This window comes from Bemisia tabaci, chromosome 3 (genome assembly GCF_918797505.1).
Source record: "Bemisia tabaci chromosome 3, PGI_BMITA_v3".
In the NCBI taxonomy this organism is placed as follows: domain Eukaryota; kingdom Metazoa; phylum Arthropoda; class Insecta; order Hemiptera; family Aleyrodidae; genus Bemisia; species Bemisia tabaci.
This window is the reverse complement of record NC_092795.1, coordinates 2,514,731-2,536,726: the sequence shown is the minus strand read 5'-3', so window position 1 is coordinate 2,536,726 and position 21,996 is coordinate 2,514,731. Positions and strand designations below refer to the sequence as shown.

General features: G+C 36.8%; 1 pseudogene; it reads right to left on the bottom strand.

Moving 5' to 3' along the window:
* The window catches only part of LOC109042760 (V-type proton ATPase subunit H-like), a 34,949-nt pseudogene that overhangs the window by 11,963 nt on the left and 990 nt on the right, over nucleotides 1–21,996 (bottom strand).

Sequence of the window (21,996 nt, the reverse complement as noted above, 5' to 3'; positions counted from 1 at the left end):
GGGGAAGGGGGGATGTATGTAAATTGAGGGATGGGATAGTGATCGGGACTGCTTGATTTATAAATACGGACGAAGAATTAAAAATAAAATGTTACGTGATCATACAAAAAATAAAAAGTAATCAGTTCACTCAGGAATCAAACCCGGACTTCATAATCATGGATCCAGCACCTGTGCAGTAGGGCTCCGGACTCCGCTGAAACGTGGGGTGCGATACAGCGGTACAAGAGGCTGCTTCAGTGTTGCCACGCGCCGCATGACCAAATCACACGCCGAAAACGCAACTTTTGGGAATTTTTTACGCCCTTCCTATTGCGCATTCGGGAAAACGGCTCAACTTGACCTCTAGAATTTGTCCATTGAGTCTGCAAAAAAAAAATTCAGCCCAATCGGAGGCGGCAGGTCCGTAAGTTCCCCTTGTGAATCATTGTCCTCTTCTGCCAAGCTAAGGAAGAACGCCGTTTGAACATTCCAGAGTTGCCAAATTTACTTCAATAAAATGATTATTTTTTAGGAAAGTTACGAATAGTTTTCCTTTAAATTTTCAGAATCTGTAGGTGATGAAATTAGGAACGAATATTGTCTGAAAAAAATTGGGAGAAAAATAGTCATAAGTTTACCAGAAAATTCGCGTTTTATGAAAGGAAATTTGGCAACGCCTAAAGGTTTATGCAACTTTCTTCCTTAGCAAGGCAGTCTTGATGTGTGAGACTACCAATAATTAGCCATTAATTCTTCAAGTTCAAAACCCACAATCATCGAGAAGATAATTCTTGCATATTACAAGCTGGCCGTCAAAATTACTATATCGGCTAGATTGCCGATTAGCTTTGTTAAATCCGTGCTTCCCTCCTTGATCACAATTCGAAGTGTTAGATGGGTCAGTTGCTAAGGCAGGAGGCATACGTATTCGCACTCAAGTCTGCCTCCGTCTCGTTAAACCAATAGCACATGCAGTTACGGTTACTTAAATTAAACACTGTGTAGTTGTGAGTAAGCAATTTAGTACAGTAGTACATAGCACTAGACTTTGTTGATGGTGAGGCTTTTACCGCCTCCATATCTACTGCTAAACATATAATTTTGTTCTGTAACGCTAGATTTTTGCCAATTTCCTTCTCCATCCTCGCTCTGTCTTTCTCTAGGATGTGTCGTTCATCCGCTTCCTGTTCTACATTACCTACTTTATGGCCGACACAGGTGTCACATTGGTCTTTTTTCGGAAGGTATAAAGATAAATCCAGTTCCTCAAATAAGTTGCAAAAATATGTTCTACTGACAAAAGGCTTATTTTTTTCTGTAGCATAACTTTTGTATACCTCATACAACTGCACCTTGCTTTGCCAATTTCCCTCTAAATAAAGTTTGTTTCTTTCTCGTCGGCAATAATGAGATGGTAATTTTGGTAGGAGTTCGAACCAATTTAAAAGAAACTGTCTCCTTTCACTGATTTGCTCTGTGATTTCGTCCTCACTCATGTCATCTACTACTTCCTCGTCACTATTTAGATTCTCTAAGTTTTCATCCATGTTATCATTAAGGAGCAAGAATTTTTTTTTTGCCCATGCATGGACTTGCCATTCTTTTAAAGAAAGAGTGGAGCAAAAAAATGATTTGCAAACTTCTACCATTTCTCCATTGAGATCTAAAAAATAATGATAACGAGTTTTTCCTTTTGGAGACTCCGGGTTGCCTCTCTTTGGGTTTGTTCACATTGACCCAAAAATTTGTTTTGCCTCCCAAGGAAGGGCCCAGAAGTCTTCAAATATGACAGGCCTTGTGGTCTCTGTAAATAGGTCACAGTGCCTTTTTTGACTCGTCTTGCACATCTTGGATATGCACCTAGGCCCTAATTTTTTCTCACGTTGTTTGATTAATCGAGCTGGGCAACCTTTTTTCCTTTGCCTGCTAACATAACTGTCACCTAGCATTCTTTTGGACTTCTGCATATTCTTTTGCCAGATTTCAGGGCGTGGTTTTTTGCTTCGGGTTTTCGTTTCCCTTAGGTTGAAGAAATCATGCTCCAAGTTTTCTTTATTGCTCTCTGAGTTATCGGATAGGGTGGAAGAGAAAGAGTAGTTGACGAGACTAGTACATACTGCAAAAAATAAATAAATGTCAGTGTTACACTAGTATGAGTGTGCACATTTTTAAAAAAGCCTTCAATTAATGGATGGGGCAGTTGCTCTAATCACAGAAGCGTTTTCTGATGGTATTAATATACAGATTAGCAGAAGTTGATGAAATCTGTCCAAATGCTAAATTTCTACATCCAATTTTAACAGAGATATCCCTTTTTCAAGAAACATGGCAAAGAATGTCTTCCGCCATGGTAATGATCCACCCTCCGGGCAGGGTAGGGATCCATGTTTTCTTCCACCGTCATTCCAATAATCAGTGATACGCATATTTTCATTGCTTACTCCTCGCAAAACATAGATTTACGCCATGTTTTCTAATAAACGATACCTCCATTTAAATTTGTCGTAGAGACTGCAGCATTTGCACAAATCTGATTATTTTTTGCTAATTTATAAGCCTAAATCATCAAAACACAATTCTGAGACTAGCACAAGTAACCCATTTGAAATTCAACTTCCTTGAAGCTAAGCAATAGGTAACTTACCACTGTTAGATGGCCTTAAAATATGCGGATGGCCTTGTTGAAGCGGTCCTTCCTTGGGCAAACCTAAATAAAAGACAGAGACAGAGACCATTAAGTACTTATTACTGACAAAATATTCTACTGATGAGAGTCATCTCAAAATAGTCTGGAAAACAGGAAATCAATGGTAAGACAGTAAGACTCTAAAGACCATTTCTCTCTGATTTAAAAATAATAATAATAATAAAAAAAAATTAGCTACCTAATACTTCTGAAAGAGATTTTTGCGGAATATTTTTAATTGAACCAAAAAATCAGAGGAATTTTGCGAAGCAGGTATTGTACTTTTTCTTCACTGAAGTTAAATGTAACAAGATAAAGTTACAAACCAATATACAGAGATTTCTACTTAATGTTCAAATTCATTTTCCAAAATTTTGCGGGAAAATTTCAAAACATAAATTTGATGAAATGAAACATAAACAATATTCACCCTCATTCTTACCTCACCTACCCATTCGTGAGAAAAAGAACAATTACATAGTAATTTTCGTTTGTTTCACAGACTAACCGCCATTAATAAGCTTTATTACAGAACAAATAATTTAAGCACTGAAAAGAAAAATCACATGGATGCTGATTTAAAGACTTTTCTTTTAATAGTTACAGCATGAGATGAAAATAATTTGCTTTCAAAATAAGTGCCCTTTTTTTTCAAAAATTTGAATGTGAGATCAAGTGTACCATTAAATGCTACTCTCTGACAGGAAATAATAAGCAGCTGGATTCTAACAATCTACATTTTAGTAATGAAAATATGTTGGAACACAAAACTCTTTGCAATTTTATATTCTCCATTATGAGGAGTAGCAGAGGGCGTAAATATACAGCAAACTCACATTGAATTTCATCGATGTAGGAAAAATAGTTTTTAGGAAAAATAATAAGTCTTCAAATCATAATTCAACTTGAAAAAGTGTATTTAAATTTTCCTTCATGAAGATTAAGGGTGGCTAAATTACTATAAAATAATATGCTCAGGAAGCAAGCTGCAATTGAGCATTGAATCCCTTAGCCTCTTTGATTACTGTACACGTCTCTCTTCTTAATCATATGTTTAAATAGCGGCTCTCCCTTCAGCCCAAAGCAATCTATTCTCAAGTGTAAGAACTGGCTTGATGTGCCCTGACCACAAAGTGCGGTTTGCCACTTCCATCCTCTTAGCTTAGTTGTCTCTCTTGTGGTCCCGTTATGTATTTCTATTTCTTTGCTTCTATTTTTAATACAATTTGCTCCCTAACAATCTTTTGTCAATAATATTTAGAAAACATAAAACAAACATGGGTATAATTGTCTCCTTTCTCCGGAAAATTATGGTGCAAGTAAAGCTTTCCTTGCATACTCAGACTGCACGTAGCTGCTTTATTTAGATCTCTTTTGTATCAAAGTGGACTGTTGGTATTTTTTTAAAAGTTTCCCAAAAAATTGATATCAGCAGGCCTCGTTGCAACCAAAAAAAATTAAATAAAAAATAATTTAATGAAGGAAGGTACTCACACTGACGCTGGTTTTCTTCAGCACTCTCTCCAGATAAATGTAATTGAAAATCAGAGTCATTTCCTTCTCCCTCTGCAATGTCTCCTTGGAACAGATCTGAATAACATCAAAGTGCAAGTGTATTACATTTTATTCAATTTCAGGCAGTAATAATTACTGAAGTTCCATTCTTCACTTTCAAAAAGTATGAACAGTATTGTTACTTTTCATAAGAAATAAGATTGTCAAATTTCATGAGAGATTTGAAATGTATGAAAGATACAATTCGACACTTGATTCTCTATCATAGCTGACAATGAGGAATTTATCGAGAAAACTTTTACCTTAATGCTTTCAACAGAAGTCAGACCTTCACACTTGATTAAAATTGATAATCATAAGTGTAAATTGTAATTTTTCAATTCAGTTAATTTTACCATCAACCTTTTGTCTTGCAAGAAAATTGAGAGGTCTTTGGAAGCCACGGAAGGAACTTAGAGTGACTTAAATGCAGGAGGAAAAAAAAAGATGTTAAAGCATTTGATATGTTTGAGAGCAGGTTGCATGCTCAGTCCTTCATAATATTATTTCCTCAGCCAATGACGACGACCAGGACGCAGTTTTATCAGTCAACCGCTCAAGAATAGAGCACATATAACGCAGCAATAAATGGACTGCATTTTGCAATTTGGAAGTATAAGTTCTGGCTCTTCTGGAAAAACGATTTATGTACATAGGGAAACTGATGGCACATACGTTGTTTTTAAACCGGGCTAGAATTTACAGTTCCAAATTGTAAAATGAAGTCTAAATATAAAAGATTTAATAAGAGAATAAAAACAATAACAGCCATAAAAACATTCAATTATCTAGAGTTAACTTTGTGCCCATCTTTTGGGCGATCGTCCTGGTGATGTTTTTCCTAAAATTTGTCTGTTCATACCAATTTTTGCTAATCCTTTTTATCCATTCGGTCAACGTGCTCTGACTGCATCTTCCTCCTTATGCTGCTTTGCTTTGCAACATCTTGCTTGTCATTAGTATCGATGATGGACTTACTAGTCTACCAATCCAAAAATGTAACACCCAATATTTTCCTTTAAACTTTCGTCTTAATTGAGCAAAATTGTTGATAGGTTAACTTTGTCTCAGCTCTAGTCTCTGCCACAAATGTAAAAACTGCTATAAAGAGGGTCTTGCAGGCTCTGACTCTACTTTTTGGGACTATGTACTTATCGTGCCACATCATTTTGTTGGGATGTTAGGCAAATCTTATCACTTTGTTTACCTGGTCTTCCACTTTGGATCTCAAGTCCAGTAGTTCTTTGTCAGCAATGTCAAGATAAGTTTTATACTTTTGGAATATTTCACAGCCTCATGAAATTTCAAAAATTTGAGACTTGACTTTTTTCAATAACATCACTCGGTAAATTTTACAGCAGATAATAGAACTATAAATATTTTTGGACAGAAGAATCCACTTAATTTTGTATTTCCGGTGTTTTTCGAGAAAAATGGACCAGTATTTGATCACAGGCAGTAGCTTTTTTGGAAAAGAATCTCAGTGATTTTTTCACTCTGTATGAAGACAATTCTGAGAGATTCTCAAGCAATAATGTTGATTTGTTCTTCTTGCATAATTATTTGCATAAGTACTCCCGACGTGAGAGGAAATGAATAAATAAAAACTTACGTGTGTCTACTTCTATAAGAAATTCCTCCGGTACACATGAAGGCACTGAAAGGTAATCAAAGGATGAAGGGTTTCCATGACCCGAGCCTAAATTAAGAAAAGAGAAAAGATTAGATACTTCTACGGTCAAATTGTCCGCCAGTAAAAAAGGTCCTTTTAAAATAATGTGAGGATGGACAGCCAGAAAAATAGTAAACTGAAGAAGACCTGTATTGTAGGTAGGATTGATTGTAGGTAGGTAGTTTTTTCCAATGATGGTCCACAAGTTTCGTGATTTTTCTGCTCTGTATAAAGAAAATTCTGTGGGCTTCTCAAGCAATAATGTTGATTTGTCCTGCTTCAAAAATGAAAATGGAGGCAAAGATTTTGAAACACCACAATTGAGATATGTTGTTCAGGAGTTTCTCCATCGATATCCCCCAAGTAGCATTTTTCAATTTAAAAGTTGCAAAAAGTTGAAACAATGTTGGTATTAATTGCAACAAAGTTGCAACCTTCGTTCAACTTTTGGTTGATAAGTGCCGATTTTTGTCGATCTGATCGGAAGACAAAGTTGCAACCTGCTGAGATTGCAAAATTGCTGCACCAAAGTTGTTTAAAATCTAAAGATGGGCAACCAGCAATTCTTTGAAGTTAAAACATGTTTCAACTTAATTGCAACTAGTTCCAACAATGATAAGTAGCTCCTTCATGGGAGAGAGTAGGCAATCTACACATCAATCTGTTAGTTGCTAGAATCAAACGATTTTGTTGCAAGTTGTTGCAACCTCTACTACTTGGGCCCTGGTTAAATTCATCCCCCCCCCCCCCCCACAATGGGCCTGTTGCATGCAAGAGATACAGCCGTGCGAATAGACTTTTTAGAGGTTAAATGACACGAAAATTACGATGGTCACATTAAAAAAGTCTGAAATACACTCCTTACTGCGCAATTTGCGTCGTTAGGAACGCGCTTTTTCAAATTTCCCGCGTCTGGGGGCAGTTTTCTAACGAAAACAATTAACGGCAACTCGCGGCTATTTCCGGTCAACTAAAACTGACAACATAACCTAAAAGTCGGAGCTCGTGGTATCGTGGAATGAAATGTACAAGGATTGCGTTGGATATTTAAAAGTTGATCGATTTGGTTACCGCATAAAGCGTATATGGACCACTATAAGAGATCACGTTGGGTTTGTAAACAAACTGAAGGAAAAAATAACAACAACAACAACAACGACTCGGCATCTTCCGGAAATCACCGAGCCCGCCGTTTGCTCGTTTCCGGTGATTAGAAAACTGCCCCCAGACGCGGGAAATTTGAAAAAGCGCGTTCCTAACGACGCAAATTGCGCAGTAAGGAGTGTATTTCAGACTTTTTTAATGTGACCATCGTAATTTTCGTGTCATTTAACCTCTAAAAAGTCTATTCGCGCGGCTGTATCTCTTGCATGCAACAGGCCCATTGAACTGATAATTGGCAAGAATGAAAATGGGAATGAATCACTTTTTATATTCATCATAAATTTGTAGAACTACAAACTTCCCAAATGAAACATGCTGAAGTAACATCTCTTTGGCCCTGGTATAACTTTGTAGGACAGTGCAAATATTCGCAATTCCGACTATTCGCGCCGCGAATATTCGGCGAATATCCGCTTCGTCTGCCTCGCGCACTATTCGCAAATTGCGAATAATCGCGCCGTCACGAATAGTGAATTTTTGAACTGACATTTTCAAATATTCGCGCCGTCACGAGGAATGAATTTTCAAATATTCGCGCTATCAAAAATAACGAATTTCCGAGTGGCAATCGTGAAACGTTGCGAGGAAAGCGCAAGGCTTCCGCTTCCACCCAAGACATCGCGAACGGCGGATCTCCTTTGGTCTTTACCGACTTTGCCGAGTTTACGAACAGCGAGCGCGATTGCGATTGGGGGAATAAGCAAAGAGCCCAAATTAAGGATTGAAAGACACAGAAATTTCTGAAATTGAAAAAAAAAAGTTCATAAACACATTTTTATTTACAGCAAAAAAAAAAAATTCTAAAATGTGTCTAGTGATCCTTCGATACTAGCTTGACTGCCCGCGCAGTTACCTTCAAATTCTGGAAATGCATATGTAACTGCAGGGACAGTCAAGCCAGCATCCAGGGATCTTCGAACAAATTCTTAACAACCTAGGCTACTATCATAGCATTTCATTGTTTTCTGAGCAGGCGTAAATGGAAAATTCTTAAAAATTAGTCACATTTTTTTTGTCGACTTTTGTAATATTCGCGAATTTTCACACTTAAAAAAGTCATTTCCAATTATTCGTTTTACTATTCGTAGCTGTGAATAATTGACTTAAATTATTCGTTATTCGCTTCGCTATTCGCGAATAGTTGCCGAAATTATTCGCTATTCGCTTCGTTCGGAAAATTCACTATTTGCACAGCCCTATAACTTTGTTAAGTTTTAAGACATTTTTTCAATCTTCAATGTGAATATGTAAAAGTACTTCTGAAATGGAGGGTAATGAATAAAAACTTACAAGTGTCTACTTCTGGGAGAAATTCCTCTGCTGTACATGGTAAAAGGTTATCAAAAGACGAATCACTTCATGTAGGGCTTCCATAACCTGAGCCTAAATTAAGAAAAGAGAAAAGATTAGATACTTCTACGGTCAAATTGTCCGCCAGTAAAAAAGGTCCTTTTAAAATAATGTGAGGATGGACAGCCAGAAAAATAGTAAACTGAGGAAGACCAACAATGATTGTAGGTAGGTAGTTTTTTCCAATGATGGTCCACAAGTTTCGTGATTTTTCCGCTCTGTATAAAGAAAATTCTGTGGGCTTCTCAAGCAATAATGTTGATTTGTCCTGCTTCAAAAATGAAAATGGAGGCAAAGATTTTGAAACACCACAATTGAGTTAATGTCGTTCAGGAGTTTCTCCGTCGATATCTCTTGTTATTCATCCCCCCCCCCCCCAATTCAGCTGATAATTGGCAAGAATGAAAATTGGAATGAATCACTTCCTACATTCATCATAAATTTGTAGAACTACGAACTTTCCAAATGAAACATGCTGAAGTAACATCTCTTCGGCCCTGGTATAACTTTGTTAAGTTTTAAGACATTTTTTCAATCTTCAATGTGAATTTGCAAAAGTACTTCTGAAACGGAAGGTAATGAATAAAAACTTACAAGTGTCTACTTCTGGGAGAAATTCCTCGGCTGCACATGGTAAACGGTTATCAAAAGACGAATCGCTTCGTGTAGGGCTTCCATGACTTGAGCCTAAATTCAGAAAAGAGAAAAGATTAGACACTTCTACTGTCAAATTTTCTAGAGAAACAAGGTCCTTTTAAAATAGTGTGAGGATGAACAGCCAGAAAAATGACAAACTGAGCAAGACCCACAATGATCAAATAAGACTGCGAGGGCACTAGTGAAGAAATCTCTCTGAAGTTTTGAGCAAAAATATTGACAAGTTCACTAATATGGTAGAATAAAAAGTACAGGTAAGTAACTCAGCCCTTATTGAGGAAGTACTACTAGTTCCATCAAAAATATTTCTATGGTTATTTTCCAAAATGAGAAACTTAAGTATCAGAGGGAATGTTGTGGCACTATCAGTATACGTGTCTGTGAACCATCGACACTTGCACAAAGGCACAGACCAACATTCAAAAGTCTCATATTCCAGTTCAGTATTTTTAAAAGTGAACTGTTGCATTCCTTAATCTACACTGACTCTTCATCATACTACAAGGAGTCAATCCTCATACTATTACTAAGCAATTTGTTACATTCAACTTTCCCAAAAATTAGAGCAATAGGAAAATTAAGAAACATTGCTTGTTACCTAGGTGTTACTAATTTGGCACCAATCATTGACTAATATTTTCCTCAAAATGCAATACACTACTTTTAGGGCTATCTCATTGTACGTTAAGAGGAAATTTAAACTTTATTTAGCACAAAGTTGTGTAGAAATTCTGCAATCAGATGATATCCTTGTTGAGTCATTCGGAATAAGATTGGCTTACCTGTGACAAAATTAAACAGACTTTCACAAGATTCTTCGACGGGATGATAATTAAATCTAAATCAGCACAAGACAAGAAAACATAGCCCTCTTTTAACCATGAGATATAATATTGCAATTCATTGTCTTGTCATGCTCGCATCAACTTTCAATGATTGACCCGCAGTTGGAAAACTCCTAAATTCCTCACCTCCTGTGAGTCGCAGCCAAAACTTCTTATTTTTTGTCTGCCTCCTGCTGTGATGGACCATGGCGAAAGCAAAGCGAAAATAAAAGAAAAACGAGGACAAGCAGATACATTAAAAAAAGGAACACAGTCACGAAATAAAGATACATTAAATAACCACAGCACTCCGCAAATTTGAACTTATCACCTTATCAGTATCAGTCGAAACCAGAGACAACGAAACAGACGAAGGGAATGTTGTCAAAACAATAATAATGTTGTTGTTGTTAGGAGGACTCCGTGGAGAGTGCGCGTTGTATGAAATGTGGCGCGGCGGCACGAGTTATGTGTTATTGGAATTAACGCCGAGTTATGTGTTTTGAGTTCTACGTTTTTAGGTGACTTCCAGATTTTTTTCGACTGAAATATTATGATAGCAGGTAAAGGGCATCTACTACACTTCATTTCTGCAGCTAACTCAAAACCGCCAAAAATCGAGTTATGTGATTGCCGACTTTCACCAGTCGAAATGTGTACATCACTAATTGATGAATCAAAGGTGGAAGAGACCATGGTGTAAGCTACCACAGTGGATGACATTACACGCTGTGTTTTTCAAAGGGCAATATCTCCATTAATACTGGATGGAAGAACTAAGCATCTGGACATTTTTTACTTATTACTTTTAGCTAATCTATAAGCTTAAACCATCAAAATGCACTTCTGTGACCAGCGCAACTGACCCATTACAAAGGATTCACCTCAATTAGTAATTTTAAATGATGCAATATAAAAAGTCAGCGTCACTGACTCATTGTTAAGAGTCTGGGTAATACTTCTGGTAACAAGTCTTCGTTGAAGGCACCAAAATCCATACTTCGAATTAGCAGGCTTTTAGCGAATACAGGTCAATAGACTGCCACATCAGTAAATTTACCCACGTCTGGTGTGTTGATAATAATAGGCAGGAAAAATCTCAGTGTTTAATATGACAGCAGCACATGATGATCTTCAAATACAAGATTTGATTAATTTCTGAAGCAGTCAAACTACATGGAGGTCTTACCAGCGAATACTCCAGCTGCAGATTTCGCTGCAGTAGTTGTTGATCCTTGCTCTTTTTCCAGCTGGCATCCTAGATACTCCCTGAAATAAAACAAAAATAAAAAATCAACGACATAATTAATTAAGAAAATTTTACTTCTTAGGTTTGTGCGACAGGTATAATCCTAGACTCGAGTAGCAAAATATTTATATTCGCATGCAATAATCGTTTACCATTAACATGGATCTACTGAGAAACTAATACAGTGCTCTCTGTAGTGGATCTCAAGGGACCCGAAGATTCATCTGGTAAAGAGAGACACCTACTGGACAGAGAGGGTAATACATCTGTTTAATACAGGAAAAGGCGGGTGAATTTATCCTTTGCGGAGTTTTCTGTTACAAAAAAAGAGAATTGCAGAAGATTGGGCAAAAAAGAAAAAGGAAAATAGTTGACATGATTAGCAGGTTCGATACCCCACAATTAGCTTATATCTCTTTTGTTAAGGTGTATAATAGTTTAGTTAAAGACAAACCAATATTTAACTAAACTCATTTTTCATAACAGAAAAATTATTATTTAATTGTTACATTATCTTTGATTGAGCTAGAAATTAAAATAAATGCTGAAGTGCTAAGAACTTTGTTAAATATAATTTTATAATTCCTTACCCTCATCTCTAATACTTAAAACGGGTTAGACAGTTTTTCATTAAGTGCATTATGACATGCTCAGTATCCATGCAGCTTTGTAGTAATCACCTGTATGTGTCACTCATGATTCAAAATGAAAGAAAAAATAGAGAATATGAGGAGCCAAAATGATTAAAAGACTGGTCAACATTAAACGTTGGCTTGCTCGGCATTAAACAACGGGTTTCCTAAATATTGCAGAAATGTATTCAACAAGTTTCATAATAAAACCACATGGAAGAATAGAATACTTGATTTCTTGTTGATGGAGTGAATTTTCCGGGTTAAGGGTTTAAAGTTCTGCACTCAAAGAACACAGAGATGTTCCTTCAAAGACAAAACTAATGATTGGCTTTAGTCGTTGAGACAATACGTCCACCACAAATATGAAGTATTTTCTCAAATAGGTACTGGGATCACTATGAATTAATCATTTCCCGAAGCATCACCATCACTCTCCAGATCACTAAAATGTTGGTAAAGGCCGCTCACAGGTCTAATAAAGAGGAGTGAGAAAAGAGAGAAACGCCTAGATTTGAATAGATAAGGGAAGAGCATGAAGTTTTCAGTGAAAGGCGCGTATTTGAAACTTTGATTTTAGATTGAAAAAGAATTGAAACACAGTTGTCAAGTTGTTTCAACACACTATCCTCTTGCTGAGGTTTTCAAAATAACATTGAACTGAAACAAATTGCTTCGAAGGTTTATAAAATGTTTTATTTTTTCAACACCTAAAGTAGTTAGCCAATTGGTAGAGGGGTGACGACTGTCACAGTTCTAGTGCAGAATCCATTTGCTGTATGTGAAGTTATAACTCTGACCAATCTATCTAATCCTGGGTGACACTTAGCAATTTCTACTACTTACCAGTAGATAGGTGGTAAAAATCTGTCATTTACTGTCACTTCTGTCATAAGTCAAAATTAAATGTAATATGACAATATTTCCGGAAAATTGATCAAAATGTAAAGTTGAGAACTTTTTTGAGAGAGAAAAAATAGCCAGATGTTATGGTACTAAAAATCAGATACAAACATTTTTTAGGGAAACTACTTAGAATAAACCTCGATTTTGAATAAATTTCTGGTTTTGTTTAGTTATGGTAACATTGGAATACTACTGTATCATCATGAATTGTTTAAAAATTTCGGAATGATAACGGAATTTCGGAGCGTTGATAAGATTTGGGAACTTCCAACTCAAAACCTTGTCCGCCTCAAAACCAACTAAGTTGTCATTCATCAAACGGTTAGAATGTCAGCGCATGTAAATCAAAACTTCTCAGAAGAATTGTTTTTAAATCTTGATTTAATTTAAAAATTGTCAATTGTTACTTACTGTTTGCCTCGCTGATAGTGACAGCCGTATTCACCAACATCAAAGGATGCAATGCTGAGCACCAAAGCATCCTCAGAAGTATCAAGTAAATGGACCAGACAGCGAAGAAGCTCATAGTTGTGCTCATTCAAACGTGCTGCATTTTCTCCCCAGAACTGAGCAGACCGGTGGACTGGAGATCACTCTAGTCGCCCACATTTTACTTCAGTGGCATCAAAAGAACTATAAGTAAAAATGAAAAAAATTATTTCAAATTACAGTATTTACTTTCTTGATAATAAATACCACACTCACTACAGACAATGGTCTTCCAAAAATAAACCGTGAATTATCACTCTTTTAGGTGGAGAAAATATCATTAAGAGACTTTGTACTTCACTTTAATGATATATGAGCTACTCTACTGTACTAAGGAGAAACATCGTATGAATATTCGAGAGTTGCCAAACTTCCTCCGATTAAATGTTCATATTTGAGAAGATTTATGAATATTATCTCTTAAAATTTGCAGCTAACTAAGGTCCGATTGTGGATTAAATTCTCTGAAAAATTGGAGAAAAAATATTCACATATTTCTTTGTATTCTATTAAAGGAGCTTTGGCAATGGCTGATGGCTCATACAGCATTCTTCTTTAACACGGAAGTATTTTTTGCCTCCATTCTTAGCAGATGATAACTTCAGAATAACCTGTTGAACATTTTACAATGCAAGTTGGTTGATCTAAATCATGTTTCAACAGATTATTCACCAATTTCATGAATCATCATTAGGCAAAAAGTAATTAATGATTCCCAAAATGACTTTTACTCTTTGGGAGGATGAAGAGTGCAGCGTCTCTAAAAATGTTGTCTAGGCCTAGCTTTACTGACCGTTGTTACACACATGGGTTACCAAACCGGACTTTTTTGAACCCACATTTAAAATACATAAATTTTACAGGCTATACTACAGTTGTTAATTTTTTCGGAGGTGCTTCACCACAGGAATACACTTCTCCCCACCCATAGTTCTCCTGCAAGATGTGGTGTATGCAACCACTGGGGAGAAAGACCAGTAAATACACCCACTCACTTGTAGAATGCCGAGTACTTTAGTGGGAGAGAAAATAGAGTTACCACATACCTTAAATCTTGAACGGATGCCTGCAATTTTTTGTTGAGAAACTGAATATCTTCTACAATGTCTTCATCATCGAATTTGCGTTCTCTGTACCATTGCGATACAATGTTCGTTTGCAATGTTCGACTCTTCTGGTTTTATGATTAAGTTCTAAAAAGCGAATAAAACAAGAAAAAAAAGAAATTATTAATCATCTCTGAACAGGAAAACACACTTTAAAGTTGTTTAGGGATTATTGTTTGTTCTTTGAAAAACAATGAGTTGACACTTTAGGTTTTTGAAAATTTTTTATTGGGGGAAGGAGGGGGGGGGGGGCGGTTGTTCATCTTTCACCAAGTTGAGGGGTATCTCAAAAGTCATGTCACCAACCTTCACAAATAAAGCCAGCGAATGTGGATTATGGGAGCTTGAAAATCACTTCATTGGCTTTGAAATACTAATTGGTTGAGCTCTTTAGGTCAGAAACTTTCTGATTTATGGCAATTTTTAGGTAACATGTTCGATTTAGCGGAGGTTGACCGTATACAGAAATTTTCTGTTACTTGTAACATCTGGAGGTAGAGTTTCCCAGTTTATTGATTATACTTTCCTGGATACCTTGTAAGAAAAAATAAGAGAGTCAATCAAAACACTGCATGAGACCGACCGATCATTTGCAATAACATACTAATGTAAAAATTTCCTGACTATATGATGACAATCGCTGTGAGACCAATCCAGAATCATCCTATGATGGAATGACCCCAACTAACCCTAACTTGGCTAATTCCATCCAATTGACAGGCGATTCCGTTTTGAAAGGGGTAGGAGGAGAGACAGAAAGCACAAGAGCAAAACTCGAATCAACGAGCTCTTTCCCTCTTGTTTTTACTTCCTCAAATTCTTACATTTGAGAGGCGAGGGAAAGAAATACAGATTACTTTCCACCTTACATTGACACAAATAATCCATATCTGAACTTCTGCCGATTTTCACAAAGAGGTATATGCATTTCCCATAAGAATTGGACCCAGAACGGAATCTTGTCATACCCTCACCTTTTGTAAAGGAAGGTTACAGAAGTTAAAAAATGGCGGAGTTTTTGATCCAGCCTCCCGGGGAGAGGGGGTTAAAGAAAAATCAACTTATGGGCATAACTTTAGAACGGTTGGAGATATCGAATCGTTGCAGAATCGGTTTTAATGGCAGTCAAGAGTTGCAGAGCGCTACACTGCCGTGCAACGCAAAAACGCCATTTTACATTTTTTGGAAACAATATATTATAGCAGAAAAACTTGTATACCTTGGGAAAATGTGTTCACAAAATTCTGTCGCAAATACTATCTAGAACTCAACCTGAAAATTTGCGGTGCAATGGGGGAATTTTTACTTCATAAAGTGTTAAGTTCCAAAAAACGAGGGAAAATCTTGATGGATTTAAGGCGTTCTTGCTTAGCACGGTAGTATAGTACAGGCGTGATATAGATATACTTGTTCAAACTATTTGTAAATTAACCGAAGATGATGTCAGTGTTACAACCAAGATTTTGAAATTTTTTGCTTTCATTAAGTTAAGAATCTAAATTTTTTTATTTTCACTCACCCTTCATGTTTTCTGTAAAAACATTAATAGCCTGTGATGCTGAATGACTCTAATTAAATTAACTAATTAACTATGCTGAATGACTCTAATTAAATTAACTAATTAACTATCTGCAATCACTTTTAAAATATGATCAATCAGGCATCAATGCTTTGAATGCACGCAAGTGTGTAGGGCCGGCATAAAAGAATGGATGGGTATAAAAACCAACTTACCCTGAATACAGCCAAGATGATGCGGGTAACTTTTTCTGTCACAAAGTCACTGAGAATATCTCCTAGGATTGGAATGACGCCTAATCTGTGAAATTTAAGAGCAACCAGAATTATGTTAGAGTGAAGGAAAAAAAATAGAGGTAGATTCATTTTCTTTTTGTCTGCTCTTACTACGCATGAACTTTTCTCTCAACCAGACTACACACTCAAATCATTTCTTTATTAATCCCTTAATATTGGACTGACAGAGAACATTTTCCTCATTGTATACAGCCTTGGAAAGTTCTAAACTTAGTAACAATGCCATGTAGACAGCAATTTGTTTAATGCATTGAAATTATACTAATTAGTAACATATTAAACATTCATCCATATTCTAGGGAAGGGTTTCTGATTCTTAATGAACCGCTTCCGCCTTTGAACTTGTTCCTTTTCAACTGGTCTTCTAACCTGATATTTGAGTTGGAGGTACCATTAGGGTGCGGCTTATTTCCATCATGGAGGGAAATCGACGAGATCCGGGTGGCAATCGGTTCTATCTATGAAAATAATGGGCTGTATAAATTTGAGCCAAATTGAAGCTTTTGTAGATAATGCTCAAAGAGATCAAAACTACGAGCAAAATTACATTGGTTTGAGTAGGCGGAAAAACGCCTGATCTGCGAAAATGCGTTTTTTGGATCTAAAATGCATTTAAATGAAGAAAACCCGACCAGCTCTTAGAGAGGCATCCAGGGGCCCCTTCGAAACGAGAAAATCACACTTTTGACCCAAGGGTGAGGGTAGGGGAGATCACTCGAGTGCAAGATAAAGGGTATACACCAATTTCGTTCTGGGCTCGAGAAATAGTATGGGAGGCTAAATTGTAAAAGGCCAAGTATAGTTCTCAAGGGCTAAAACAACCATTATACATTATTTCTCATCAAGTTGTGAGATACATTTGCCTCTCCAACTTTGGAACACTTATTTTAAGTTCGATCTGAAAGTCTCAAAATCGATCACGTAGCTATGGGCGCGGCACCTCAAAACCAGCTACGCCATGACCCTGCTGTCCCCACTCGTGTTTCAAAAGTGTGATTTTCTCGTTTCGAATAAGCCCCTGGATGCCTCTCTAAGAGCTGAACACGTTTTCTTCATTTCAGCGCATTTTAGATCCAAAAATGTATTTTCGCAGATCAGGCGTTTTTCTGCCCATTCAAACCAATGTAATTTTGCCCATAGTTATAATCCCTTTGAGCATCATCTAAAAAAGCTTCAAATAGGCTAAAATTTTATACAGCCTATTATTTTCATAGATAGAACCGATTGCCACCCAGACCTCGTCGATTTACCTACATGACAGAAATAAGCCGCACCCTAAGGTACCATGAGCATACTAGAATTCAGGAAATTTAAAACATTCATGGCATGATAAGGCTATCTGACTTGATATTTCAACAATTTAAAAACAGAATTCCTCTTCAACAGACAATTAACGCTCTTAGACATATTTGTTTATACTCACCTGTTCATTTTTTGAGCAAATTTAGGGTTGAAAGTCAGTAACCAAAGACAGAATATAAGTTGGTACTGAATTTGGAAATTTACTTGTCCAGAGGCAAGGACTTTCAACAATGTTGGAGGCCCTTCAACTTTGATGAAAGCCAAACGATATTTATCGTGACGAAGAACTACTTGCAAGCATCTCCCGACAAAAAGAAGTCCTCTCCTTTAAAAAAGATAACAAATTCAATGAAATCAGTAAACGCATCCTGAAGATGTCAGATCAAGATTGAACTGAGGCCCACAGTAAAGTGGATAGTAACTAGGGCATACTTAGATGAGGAAAATGTGGATAAAGAAGTTTAAGAAAGGTTCTATCTGTTTCAGGAAGAGATTGGATTTTTTTTTCAAAGTTCAAATTTTAAAAGGTGACTTTTTCAGCAGATTCACTCATTTACTTTCGTTTGAAGAGTTTACTTTGAAAGTCACACTTTTCCAGATCATCACATTTGAGGCTTTGGGTGAAAAACGGAGGGGTCAGAAAATAGCGGTCAGAGAAAACGAAGGATGAATAGTTTAAGACATGATTACTGGAGTACCTGTACAGCGAGAGTAAAGGACAGCTTGCTTCATAGAAGGCTTAAGGCCCAAAAGGGTAGCCGGCTCTTTGACACACAACATTTCACTGCCAATTTTCAGATTACAATTCAAACCACGATGGCAAAGAATGTTCATAAATGTGCGTTCTTCGGCAAAAATTAGTAAATTTATGCAAAAACTATGTCAAATATGTTTAATGCAAACAACAGGTTGTGACAATTATAAAAATAAATCGTTCTGGATATATTTAATTCATAGGTTGGCTGCCCTTTTGGGCCATGACTTTGTTAGCGCAGGCATCCGTGAAGGCCTGATGGATTTTTGGAGTTTCACAGCTTTCTATACTCTTGCTATACAGGTACTCTAATGATTACTAGCTATATACTGAAGGTTTTGAGATCATGGGTTTAACAAAAATGACAGATCAAACCCTCATTTAGAGGTTTGTACCATTGCATTTACTGAAAAACAATATTTGACATATTTAAAGTGAGATTTACAAAAGCGCTACGGACGTCGTTTTTCGAGAGAACTACAGGCTATCAAGGAAAGGGAACTAATAAAAGATTATTTTTTGTTAAAAAAAAAAAAAAAAAGCATATTCATGTTGAAAAAGTTTATAAGCCACCTCAGTACATGTCTAGAAGTAAAGGAAAAAAATAGGAAGGGCCAGCTCCACTGAGTTCATCAATCGGGACATCATGAATCTTCAGCCTCACATTCACTTTCACCATCGCTGCTTGTGAAAAGGGTCTCTTCCTCAGCTATAATGGGGTCGTGCATTGAAAAAAACCTTAAAAGACCGCCAATTTTTAGCTATGTGGAGAATTTGTACAGAAATTTTGACAGATAACAGTCATGACCTAGATGCTTATTGTCACAGAATCGTAACCTTGCAACAAAAAAAAATCCTGTGACTTGCTCAAATCTTGAAATACAGTCATGAAATTTGGTGCAGTAGTGCCTTATGGTATGCTGTATGGGAACATCAGTTTTCCAGAAGAACGATCTGCGCTCCCCCACACCATTTTTCGACCTAGCTCTTTATTTATTTTATGTTATATCGTAGGAAATTAGCAATCGCAGGAAATAAGCAATCACTAACAATCAGCATCAAGGGATGCAATTTTAAAAAGTGATGTCTTTTTTTTACTCTCTCTTTTCTCGTCAAAAATTTTGCTAAAAAGTAGAGACCGCCGGATCATGTGGCGAAGACAAGATGCTTTAGAACTTTTTGCACCTGCATAAACAGAATTTTGAGGACAACAGATGCATTACTAAATTAATTAGAAGTAAAACATAGCAGAAGATCATTGATCCATTTAACTTACATTTAATTTTACTTGTCCATTCAACCAATTCAGGTAAAAGTGAAATCAGAGCTGTCAAGTAAATTGGCAGATGGGTTCCAACAGGCAATCTTGGCGATTATTCTGGCAGACATATTCACAATGAATCCATCAGATCCATTTAACAGGTTCAAAAACTGACCGCAAACAGGTTCTCGCTTCTTAGCACAATACTCAGCAAATATTTCAACTCTTGACCTGTCCTCCTGGATTTTAAAATACAGAAAATGTTATTATTAATTATAATAGAGCACAAGCACACTTCATATCAACTGAGAAAACCAGTTTTCTAATGCAATACTCAGAATTTGAAATTAATTTCTTGAGCCTGCAACAATGGGCCTGTTGCAAACTTTTGCTAGAGCAAAAATAAGAGTTGTTTCTTGTAGATAATGCCTCAAAAATCACGATGAGCGCATCGGCAAAGTCTGAAATGCACTCATAACTTCACAATCTGCGTAAGAAATTTGCGTTTTTTTAAGCTTCCCGCTTCAAAAACGATACTACGGCATAGGTGAACATTTTGTTAGAGGAGTCGCTCCATCGTCGGCGATATTCATCATGGCCGACGCTTGCACGCAGTTCCGCGCGTAATTCAAGGAGAGTTCAAGGTCAATCAATTCGGTCGTGGAAAATATGAACGTTAACACACCGATTGTTATCTGGTCCAATCCAGTTCAGGTGTTATCTCGTCCCATCAAACGTGTTTTGGCGGATTGGCGTCGGCTATGATGGTTATTGCCGACGATGGAACGACTCCTCTTACAAAATGTTCATCTGTGCCGTAGTATCGTTTTTGAAGCGGGAAGCTTAAAAAAACGCAAATTTCTTACGCAGATTGTGAAGTTATGAGTGCATTTCAGACTTTGCCGATGCGCTCATCGTGATATTTGAGGCATTATCTATAAGAAACAACTCTTAGTTTTGCTCTAGCAAAAGTTTGCAACAGGCCCATTTAGGAGAGATCTTTGACAGGTTTTGAACTAAAATTTAGGAAAAAAAGAACAGAAAAAATATGAGCTGTTTGTCCTACAAAATTATTCCAGTTCTCATTGACTGACAAAATGATTTTACTTGATGAAAAATATTTATAACTCATACCTGCGACAAATCTATGGAGGCCAGTTTGGATAAATTGGTTGCTTTGAAGAGCAAATCATGCTCAGAGATATCCAGTGGCTCTGGCGCCATTTTGATATGTTTTTAAATCTGTAAAAAAGAGGAATCTACATTAGAAAGAGGGCAACAAAATTCTTTGGGCTTCTTTTATTCAAGTACCTGCAATATGATGAACAGGTTTTTAATTGTTATAAAAGCAACCTTCCGAAAATAACACCACTCACTACGAGACAAACCAATTTTTTCCTGACTACTTTTACTTGTGTAAACAGTCTAAAGCAGATCATATAGCCAGTCGTACAGTGCAAAGAGTGATACAGTAAGATTACCGCTGAAGTTGACACCTTAAACAGGAGTTTAACTCCTCTCAAATAAAGTATACAAAGATACAAAGTATATGGCAAAATGCTTCAGTTCTTGTTGAATTAATTATATGTCTCTACATACCCACTCTAATCAATTAAAAACAGAGAGTACACTGTGAACCGAAAATAAATATTCTAGAGTGTTGCTCGATTCAATACCAGAGAAGGTTGACGGTGGAGAGAATATAAAATTGGTCAAAAAACTTCATGCCTTCAAGAGATAGGACAAACTTGCGTAAAACTATCAGAAGTAACTTGAGGTAGAGGTGTCGTCAGCTAAGTTGGCACTTGAATACATATCGTTTGCAAGCAACTATAATGTAGTCGTCCAACAGTCATCGAGGATTCACTAAGCTCACAATCAGGCTGCCGTTAATCCCCTATTAATATTGCTGTTTGACAATTGCATCGCAATAGATGCTAGTAGTGGCAAGTCACATAAAAGCAATATATATCGACTTATTCGCAGTAATAGCATTGAAAGAGGTTACGCCAATGTTATTGTTTGGATCCAATTCGATATAATGGAGAATCCCTATAATGACGATACCACTAATATCGTCTATTGCTTGCAAGTGGAATGTAAACAAGTGCCAACTCAGCTGACTACACCTCTAGAGAGTAGAGTAAACAGGTAATTAAGAAAAATTTAGACTTGAAACAATGGAAACATAACACAGGAGTGGAAGAATGGGCCAGTCGTGCTGGTCTTAGAATCGTGTTATGATACTTTTTTTTGCAGATCAACTAAAAATGATAAGATCTGGTCAAACAGCCGTATTATGTTGAATATTAGCCTAGGTATCGTGCCTTGAAAAACTTGGTTTATGACATTATCTACCACAGTAGGACGTATCATGTTATGCACTACCGCAGTGAATGACGTCATAAATCGAGTTTGTCAAGGCGAGATATCCCGGTTAATAGAGAGCTGCTGTTGGGCCAGATCTATTTATTTAGAGCTGATCTACCAGAACCAAGCATCAAAACATGATTCTGGCACCAGCACAACTGGCCCATTGAATAAAGAAAGAGAAATGATCAGGTAAAACAGAGGCTAAGCTATCGATTCGCAG